Source organism: Leptodactylus fuscus, chromosome 5 (genome assembly GCF_031893055.1).
Source record: "Leptodactylus fuscus isolate aLepFus1 chromosome 5, aLepFus1.hap2, whole genome shotgun sequence".
Lineage (NCBI taxonomy): Eukaryota > Metazoa > Chordata > Amphibia > Anura > Leptodactylidae > Leptodactylus > Leptodactylus fuscus.
The window spans coordinates 23,704,803-23,715,510 of NC_134269.1; the positions used below are offsets into that span (position 1 = coordinate 23,704,803).

Here is a 10,708-nt window from a genome sequence, read left to right on the forward strand (position 1 = left end):
TTCTGATAAAAATTTGAATAAAAAGTGATCAAAGCAATAACATTTCCTGAAAATGGTAGAACTACAAAGTACACCTGACCCCGCAAAAAAAGACGCCCTATGCATCCCCGTACACGGACGTATAAAAAAGTTACGGCTGTCGGAATATGACGACTTTTCAAAAAAAAAATGTTTTAACACAGTTTTGGATTTTTTTAAGGGGTCAAAATGTAAATAAAACCATATAAATTTGGTATCCCCAGCATCGTAACGAAACACAGAATACAGGGGACATGTCATTTTGGTTGCACAGTGAACGCCGTAAAACCAAAGCCCCTAAGAAAGTCGCAGAAATGCATTTTTTTGTCAAATCCACCCCATTCAGAATTTTTTCCCTGCTTCCCAGTACATTATATAGAATAAATAATGGTGGCATCATGAAGAAAAATTTGTTATATGGCTCTGGGAGCGGAGAAATAAAAAAGTTATGGGGTTTAGAAGGAGGGGAGTCAAAAATGAAAAACCAAAACCAAAAAATGCCATCGACGGGAAAGGGTTAACTTCAAATACCTCTGTCCCAAAGTCACTATGTAAAGTTTCTCACAACACCGTATAGCAGCTCAAATACAAAGTAACTTCAACACAAAAGTCTCATGTATTCTCTAAATTAGAGCAAAAACAAGATACAAAGTTACATTTCATATCCCATACCTTATACACAGTACGAAAACCTTACCCGCGCCTGTATATACCCACTTCTACAATCACCGCAGACGAAGTCGCGGGTACCAGCTAGTAGTAGTTATATTCTTGTACATAGGAGCAGTATTATAGTAGTTATATTCTTGTACATAGGAGCAGTATTATAGTAGTTATATTCTTGCACATAGGAGGTAGTATTATAGTAGTTATATTCTTGTATATAGGAGTAGTATTATAGTAGTTATATTCTTGTACATAGGAGGTAGTATTATAGTAGTTATATTCTTGTACATAGGGGGCAGTATTATAGTAGTTATATTCTTGTATATAGGAGTAGTATTATAGTAGTTATATTCTTGTACATAGGAGCAGTATTATAGTAGTTATATTCTTGTACATAGGAGGTAGTATTATAGTAGTTATATTCTTGTACATAGGAGGTAGTATTATAGTAGTTATATTCTTGTATATAGGAGTAGTATTATAGTAGTTATATTCTTGTACATAGGAGTAGTATTATAGTAGTTATATTCTTGTACATAGGAGCAGTATTATAGTAGTTATATTCTTGTACATAGGAGCAGTATTATAGTAGTTATATTCTTGTACATAGGAGCAGTATTATAGTAGTTATATTCTTGTACATAGGAGGTAGTATTATAGTAGTTATATTCTTGTACATAGGAGTAGTATTATAGTAGTTATATTCTTGTACATAGGAGGTAGTATTATAGTAGTTATATTCTTGTATATAGGAGTAGTATTATAGTAGTTATATTCTTGTACATAGGAGTAGTATTATAGTAGTTATATTCTTGTACATAGGAGGCAGTATTATAGTAGTTATATTCTTGTACATAGGAGCAGTATTATAGTAGTTATATTCTTGTACATAGGAGGTAGTATTATAGTAGTTATATTCTTGTATATAGGAGTAGTATTATAGTAGTTATATTCTTGTACATAGGAGTAGTATTATAGTAGTTATATTCTTGTACATAGGAGGCAGTATTATAGTAGTTATATTCTTGTACATAGGAGGCAGTATTATAGTAGTTATATTCTTGTACATAGGAGCAGTATTATAGTAGTTATATTCTTGTACATAGGAGCAGTATTATAGTAGTTATATTCTTGTACATTATAGTTGTATTCATACATACTTTTTTATAGCCTGCACACTAAAAAGAGTTCCTTTGCATTTCAAATATTCTGCAAATTGTAGATGACGAAAATCATCAATGAGAACAAATGTGCAGCAAATAATATGAAATATGGTCACTAGTGAGTTAAATTCTGCCGGCAGCTATTTGCTGATGGGCTGACGGCTGTGTCACATGACTATAGGCAGGGATTATGTGGAGAGAAGTGCGCTCAGGGACAATGCTGATGCAATAAATACCACACTGAACACTTTGCTATATGATTGTCATTATTACATGTCTATATCCTGAGATGAATTCTTTTTTATGACTTGTATATCTATATGGTTTATAAATTGACCAGTTTTTTGCAAAGTCAATCTAATAAATATGAAGTAAAATTTATCATTTCTACTAATATGTTCACTGTAAATAATGATATGGAGGATGACGTGAAAAATAATACATTTTTTTTAAGAAAAACAAAATAAAAAAAAAAAAAAAAAAAGGTAGCAGAGGATGGTTTCGATCCATCGACCTCTGGGTTATGGGCCCAGCACGCTTCCGCTGCGCCACTCTGCTGTACAGTACAACACTACTGTGACTCCTTTAAGTGCCTATTGTAACACATGCCCATGGGGAATATCTGATGACATTGTTTCCCTTGTCAGCTGTGTCTTTAGCTATTCGAGGAGGTTTCATCAGACTGGTATCACACACGCAGCATTGCTTATTGATGATAATTTTTTATTAACACATATATTTATTCTACAATTTATGTGACTCTCCCATAATTCATTCCTGTATGAGTAGATGCTGATTCTATTATAATCATCTTGCTGTGAATATAATACCAGAGCTGCAGTGAAGACTGACACAGTAACGTTCAGGCAAGGAAATAGCGGAGATGAGTTCAACCCGTTTTTAGACTAGGACAGTTTTGGCTTTCGTGAATCAGTCACTGTGATAAATCTGGTGTAGTTTAGGATGGTCTAGTTTAAGATAACACTTTAAAAAATTAGACAGGATTAGTGATCTGCCCCAGTGTTTTTGAAGTTTTTAGAAAAGTAGTTTTTTTCCCTTCATTTTATTGTAAATTAGGGTCACTGTCATCATCGAATTGGTCAAAGTGATACTCTTGGCTTAGGCAGGACACTTGAACACATGATATGGTGGGCATCTGCTAAACCCTAGAGATTCCAGTAACTAAACCCATTGCATTTCTTTGCCAAAAAATAGAGGCAAACTAATAACAATATGCACATACACATGACTGGACAGTACAGAGATATTTCTATTGATCTCTTAAAGGGATCCTATCATTAAAAGTCATTTTTTTTGTCCCTCAGACATAGGAATAGCCTTAAGAAAGGCTATTCATCTCCTACCTTTATATGTCTTCTCCGGACCACTGTTCGGTTTTTGTTAGTATGCAAATGAGTTCTCTCGCAGCACTGGGGGCGGGCCCCAGTGCTCAAACAGCACTGGGGCATCCCCAATACTATGAGAGAACTCTCCAGTGCCGCCTCCATCTTCTTCAGGAATGACCTCTTCACGCATCTTTTTCCGGTGGTGGCTTCAAACTTCTAGGCCTCGGGCCTAGGGAAAAGCCGACTGCGCATGCCCAACAGCCACAATAGATCAAGGAGGTATAGTTATTTTACCAAATATTACCCAAAATGGAAGGTGGTTTGGTGAGCATCCACCCTTCTGACCAAAAATACAATCTACACCGTGACCAAAAATATAAGCCTGTGCCGCCAGCCGAGCCCACATGGTTTTTATCTTATTTTAGGAGTTTTATCTTTTTAGGACTGTTCTCTATTGTAAAGTTACATAACAATGAGTTAGATAACGTAGAAATCATTGTGGGCTTTTTTTCCACTGCACCCAAAAGGAGAACCGAAGTAATTCATTATGTAATATCTAGAAGTCGTTGTGGGATTTGCGATGTACATTATTGGCTCTATCAAAAAGGAGAAATTACAAAATGGATTTTGTAATTTTTTTTACATAGTTCACAATAAAACCCCCCCAAAAACCCATAAATTAAGAAAGGAATCTTTGTCATATTTAGAAATGGTTAGTAACTAGAGATGAGCGAGTAGTATTCGATCAAGTAGGTATTCGATCAAGTAGGTATTCGAAATACTCGTAATCGATCGAGTACCACTCGCTATTCGAATGGAAAAATTCAATGCAGAACCAGCGTTGATTGGCCAAATGCATTAGGAGCAACCCAGAGCCAACCAGCATATGGTCTCACAAGGGGTGTGAGGATCTCATCTCAGTACCTAATGGCAGTCAGGCTACCGCTGGAGAGCACATGGAGGGCTGTGTGGCCCTCCAAAGAAATGCCGCACCACACCATTACTGACCCACTGCCAAACCGGTCATGCTGAAGGTTGTTGCAGGCAGCAGATCGCTCTCCACGGCGTCTCCAGACTCTGTCACGTCTATCACACGTGCTCAGTCTGAACCTGCTTTCATCTGTGAAGAGCACAGGGCGCCAGTGGCGAAGTTGACAATCCTGGTGTCCTGCACAGTGTTGGGCTGTGAGCACAAGCCCCATCTGTTGACGTCAGGCCCTCATATCATCCTCATGGAGTCGGTTTCTAACCGTTTGTGCAGACACATGCACATTTGTGGCCTGCTGGAGGTCATTTTGCAGGGCTCTGGCAGGGCTCCTCATTGCACGGAGGCGGAGGTAGCGGTCCTGCTGCTGGGTTGTTGCCCTCCTATGGCCCCCTCCACATCTCCTGGTGTACTGGCCTGTCTCCTGGTAGCGCCTCCAGCCTCTGGACACTACCCTGACAGACACAGCAAACCTTCTTGCCACAGCTCGCATTGATGTGCCATCCTGGATGAGCCGCACTACCTGAGCCACTTGTGCGGGTTGTAGAGTCCGTCTCATGCGACTACGAGTGTGAAAGCACAACCAATATTCAAAGGTGACAAAAACATCAGCCAGAAAGCATTGGTACTGAGATGTGGCCTGTGGTCCCCACCTGCAGAGCCCTCCTTTATTGAGTCTCCATAATTGCCAATAATTTCCATCTGTTGTCTATTCCATTTACACAACAGCAGGTGAAAGTGATTGTCAGTCAGTGTTGCTTGAAGTTACATTGTGTTGCTTAAGGCTGTGTTCACACGCTGTTTTGGTGATGAATTTGGTCAGGAAGCTGACTCAGGAAGCCTTGCTATAGGTAGCAGAGTGGCGCAGCGGAAGCGTGCTGGGCCCATAACCCAGAGGTCGATGGATCGAAACCATCCTCTGCTAATTTTTTTTTTTTTTAAGACATATATACTATTTTTTGTTTCAATCATCCTCCATATGATTATTACAGTAGACATGTTAGTATATATAATAAATTCAAGTTGTATTGACTTACCACAAAAGTCAAAAATCTTGGCCTGTATTCAGACTCTGCTTTTGTCTGACTCTTTGTTGCACTACAACATAGTACCAGGGCTGCTGAAGACCTTGACATGAAGACCTCGACCAACCACTCCTCCGCATTCCTGCGCGCTCTATTATGCCCCATAGTGGTCCCTGCACACAGTATTATCCCCCATAGTGGCCCCATCACTCAGTATTATGCCCCATAGTGGCCCCTGCACACAGTATTATGCCCCATAGTGGCCCCTGCACACAGTACTATGCCCCATAGTGGCCCCTGCACACAGTATTATGCCCCATAGTGGCCCCTGCACACAGTATTATCCCCCATAGTGGCCCCATCACTCAGTTTTATGCCCCATAGTGGCCCCTGCACACAGTATTATCCCCCATAGTGGCCCCTGCACACAGTATTATACCCCATAGTGGCCCCTGCACACAGTATTATGTCCCATAGTGACCCCTGCACACAGTATTATGCCCCATAGTGGCCCCTGCACACAGTATTATCCCCATAGTGGCCCCTGCACACAGTATTATGCCCCATAGTGGCCCCTGCACACAGTATTATCCCCCATAGTGGCCCCTGCACACAGTATTATGTCCCATAGTGGCCCCTGCACACAGTATTATCCCCATAGTGGCCCCTGCACACAGTATTATGCCCCATAGTGGCCCCTGCACACAGTATTATCCCCCATAGTGGCCCCTGCACACAGTATTATGTCCCATAGTGGCCCCTGCACACAGTATTATCCCCATAGTGGCCCCTGCACACAGTATTATGTCCCATAGTGGCCCCTGCACACAGTATTATACCCCATAGTGGCCCCTGCACACAGTATTATAACCCATAGTGGCCCCTGCACACAGTATTATCCCCCATAGTGGCCCCTGCACACAGTATTATCCCCATAGTGGCCCCTGCACACAGTATTATACCCCATAGTGGCCCCTGCACACAGTATTATAACCCATAGTGGCCCCTGCACACAGTATTATCCCCCATAGTGGCCCCATCACTCAGTATTATGCCCCATAGTGGCCCCTGCACTCAGTATTATGCCCCATAGTGGCCCCTGCACACAGTATTATGCCCCATAGTGGCCCCTGCACACAGTATTATGTCCCATAGTGGCCCCTGCACACAGTATTATTCCCCATAGTGGCCCCTGCACACAGTATTATCCCCCATAGTGGCTCCATCACTCAGTATTATGCCCCATAGTGGCCCCTGCACACAATATTATGTCCCATAGTGACCCCTGCACACAGTATTATGCCCCATAGTGGCCCCTGCACACAGTACTATGCCCCATAGTGGCCCCTGCACACAGTATTATACCCCATAGTGGCCCCTGCACACAGTATTATCCCCCATAGTGGCCCCTGCACACAGTATTATCCCCCATAGTGGCCCCATCACTCAGTATTATGCCCCATAGTGGCCCCTGCACACAGTATTATCCCCCATAGTGGCCCCTGCACACAGTATTATCCCCCATAGTGGCCCCTGCACACAGTATTATGTCCCATAGTGACCCCTGCACACAGTATTATGCCCCATAGTGGCCCCTGCACACAGTATTATCCCCATAGTGGCCCCTGCACACAGTATTACACCCCATAGTGGCCCCTGCACACAGTATTATGCCCCATAGTGGCCCCTGCACACAGTATTATGCCCCATAGTGGCCCCTGCACACAGTATTATCCCCATAGTGGCCCCTGCACACAGTATTATACCCCATAGTGGCTCCATCACTCAGTATTATGCCCCATAGTGGCCCCTGCACACAGTATTATGCCCCATAGTGGCCCCTGCACACAGTATTATCCCCATAGTGGCCCCTGCACACAGTATTATACCCCATAGTGGCTCCATCACTCAGTATTATGCCCCATAGTGGCCCCTGCACACGGTATTATGCCCCATAGTGGCCCCTGCACACAGTATTATCCCCATAGTGGCCCCTGCACACAGTATTATACCCCATAGTGGCCCCTGCACACAGTATTATAACCCATAGTGGCCCCTGCACACAGTATTATCCCCCATAGTGGCCCCATCACTCAGTATTATGCCCCATAGTGGCCCCTGCACACCGTATTATCCCCATAGTGGCCCCTGCACACAGTATTACACCCCATAGTGGCCCCTGCACACAGTATTATGCCCCATAGTGGCCCCTGCACACAGTATTATCCCCATAGTGGCCCCTGCACACAGTATTATACCCCATAGTGGCTCCATCACTCAGTATTATGTCCCATAGTGGCCCCTGCACACAGTATTATGCCCCATAGTGGCCCCTGCACACAGTATTATCCCCATAGTGGCCCCTGCACACAGTATTATACCCCATAGTGGCCCCTGCACACAGTATTATAACCCATAGTGGCCCCTGCACGCAGTATTATCCCCCATAGTGGCCCCATCACTCAGTATTATGCCCCATAGTGGCCCCTGCACACAGTATTATGTCCCATAGTGACCCCTGCACACAGTATTATGCCCCATAGTGGCCCCTGCACACAGTACTATGCCCCATAGTGGCCCCTGCACACAGTATTATCCCCCATAGTGGCCCCTGCACACAGTATTATCCCCCATAGTGGCCCCATCACTCAGTATTATGCCCCATAGTGGCCCCTGCACACAGTATTATCCCCCATAGTGGCCCCTGCACACAGTATTATACCCCATAGTGGCCCCTGCACACAGTATTATGTCCCATAGTGACCCCTGCACACAGTATTATGCCCCATAGTGGCCCCTACACACAGTATTATCCCCATAGTGGCCCCTGCACACAGTATTACACCCCATAGTGGCCCCTGCACACAGTATTATGCCCCATAGTGGCCCCTGCACACAGTATTATCCCCATAGTGGCCCCTGCACACAGTATTACACCCCATAGTGGCTCCATCACTCAGTATTATGCCCCATAGTGGCCCCTGCACACAGTATTATACCCCATAGTGGCCCCTGCACACAGTATTATAACCCATAGTGGCCCTGAACACAGTATTATCCCCCATAGTGGCCCCATCACTCAATATTATGCCCCATAGTGGCCCCTGCACACAGTATTATCTCCCATAGTGGCTCCATCACTCAGTATTATGCCCCATAGTGGCCCCTGCACACAGTATTATACCCCATAATAGCCCCTGCACACAGTATTATGCCCCATAGTGACCCCTGCACACAGTACTATACCCCATAGTGTCCCCTCCACACAGTATTATCCCCCATAGTGGCCCCTGCACACAGTATTATGCCCCATAGTGGCCCCTCCACACAGTATTATGCTCCACTGGGGACACCCATAAACAATTATTATACTCTGGGGTCTTTTCACACCCCAGAGTATAATAATCGGAGACCCAGGGAAATAAAAACATAAAAAACTACCATTGTTTATCTGTCCACCAGCTCCTAGGCTGTCTTCTCCGCTGCCGTCCTTCTTCAATGACGTAGGACGTCACATGACTCAGGACGCAGGCCAGGTTCATGTGACGTCAGAGACGTCAGACAACTAGGCCTGAGGCCTAGTGTTTTTTTATGTTTCTTACCTCTCCTGGGCCTCCAATTATTATACTCGGGGGTCTGCAAAGACCCTCGAGTATAATGATAGTGCTTGTGGGGCCCGCGGTGTCACTTACCGATCCCGCCCCAACCAGGATCAATAGGGCCTGTAACAGCCTATTAAACGGCCTATTAAAAAAAAACAACGCAGCGGTAGCGGCTGTCACCGGGCCCTCTAATGTCCCGGGCCCTGTGGCAGCCGCTACCACTGCTACCACGGTAGTTACGCCACTGGGTTGGACCATACCATGTAAGAAATGAGTCGGCAAGCCAAGACTTTACCAGGTCTCTAGGAATGTATATTTATACCCCCTTTCTCCTCGCCCTTCACATGACCCTGGGGCCATTTCCACTTCTCTTTCCTTATTACAATGTATTTACCTCCTCTCAGGAATGTACGCCCTCGTGATGACCTTCTAACAATGGTTCTAGGTCACAGCCTCTTATTTAGGTCATCTTGAAAATGTGTAATGAACCTGGTTACTTGTGAGACTCTTCACTCATCTCAGTGACTGCCCGCCATATGGTCGCATGCTGATAATACTCCTCTTACTTGGCTTAAGCTCCTTATGTTTACAGAAAGCAGAGTGGCGCAGCGGAAGCGTGCTGGGCCCATAACCCAGAGGTCGATGGATCGAAACCATCCTCTGCTAACTTTTTTTTTTTTTTTTTAATTATTATTTTTTAAGACGGTATTTTTTTTTTTTTTGCTATGATTATGGACATGTTAGTATAGATGATAAATCGTAATAGATATTTGTCATTGACTTTGCACAAAACCGTTCCAGTAATTTTTTCTTTTTATCACAAAAATTTGATAATCAAAAATGGAATATGTTTCGTTAAGAAACGAGAACTCATTGTGGTAATAGCACCGGTATGGTGTACGGTGATGGCCGTATAATGGACACCTCTGGTGTTAAACCCACATAGTAAAATCTATCAATTTTTTAAATGTTTTTATTTTTTTGTCAAATAGATATTTTTTATTCTATTTTCTGTACCTGGTTAGGGGGCGGCCATCTTGCCTGAGCCTCTCCTCTGGCCTTCTAACGACATTTAGCGATATGCTTTACTATGTAGCCATGGCCATAGGTAAAAGTAGACTGGAGATAAGTCGTTGAGATCCATGGCCGATTTCACTAGACATGTTTGGTCATTAAAAAATAATGAAAAAAAAAATTAAAAATAAAAATCAAGGAAAACAATGAAAATTCATTAAAAAATGTAATAGAAATCAAAGATTTTGAATAATCTCTAAGATTAAAGAATAGATAGCCACAGAGATCAACGTCTTTATTATCACTTAGCATTCTACATCACAATCTGTGCACTCAATTGTCTCTGTGGCGCAATCGGTTAGCGCGTTCGGCTGTTAACCGAAAGGTTGGTGGTTCGAGCCCACCCAGGGACGCAGGAATTTTTTTTATTCTTATTAAGTTTCTGAAGGTTTTTTAAAATTTGTTTTTGAGCATAAAATTGTAACAGCCTGACAAAGAAACAGCAGACGTCTCCTACTTGTATCATTTACTGTAAGTGTTGACTTGGTCTAAAATGCTTGTAGAGCACCACCTGCTGTTGTAATAATGAATTGTAACCCATTAATAATCTGAAATAGGACACAGGAGTTTGCCAAATAATGTTTACAAATGTGGATACAGGGGCGTAACTACGGTGGTAGCAGCGGAGGCAGCTGCCACAGGGCCCGGGATACTAGGGGGCCGGGGACAGCTGCTACCACTGCAGATTTTTTATTTTTGGGTCGTTACCTGCTGGAGTAACTCCAACACGTAACGGGCCCTATGTACTGCAGCGCCGGGGCTGCCTGCAGATGGAGAGGAGCTGCCTCCTCCACAGTCCATCTTTTAACAGTAGTAAAGCTAGCAATTG

The 10,708-nt window shown here is 43.6% G+C and overlaps 1 non-coding gene across 1 annotated transcript; it reads left to right on the top strand.

Annotated features, from left to right (window-relative positions):
• The first annotated feature begins 10,158 nt into the window (after positions 1 to 10,158).
• On the top strand, positions 10,159 to 10,232 carry TRNAN-GUU (transfer RNA asparagine (anticodon GUU)). Its single transcript has one exon. It is a non-coding gene; the product is annotated as a tRNA-Asn (tRNA).
• Positions 10,233 to 10,708: the final 476 nt, after the last annotated feature.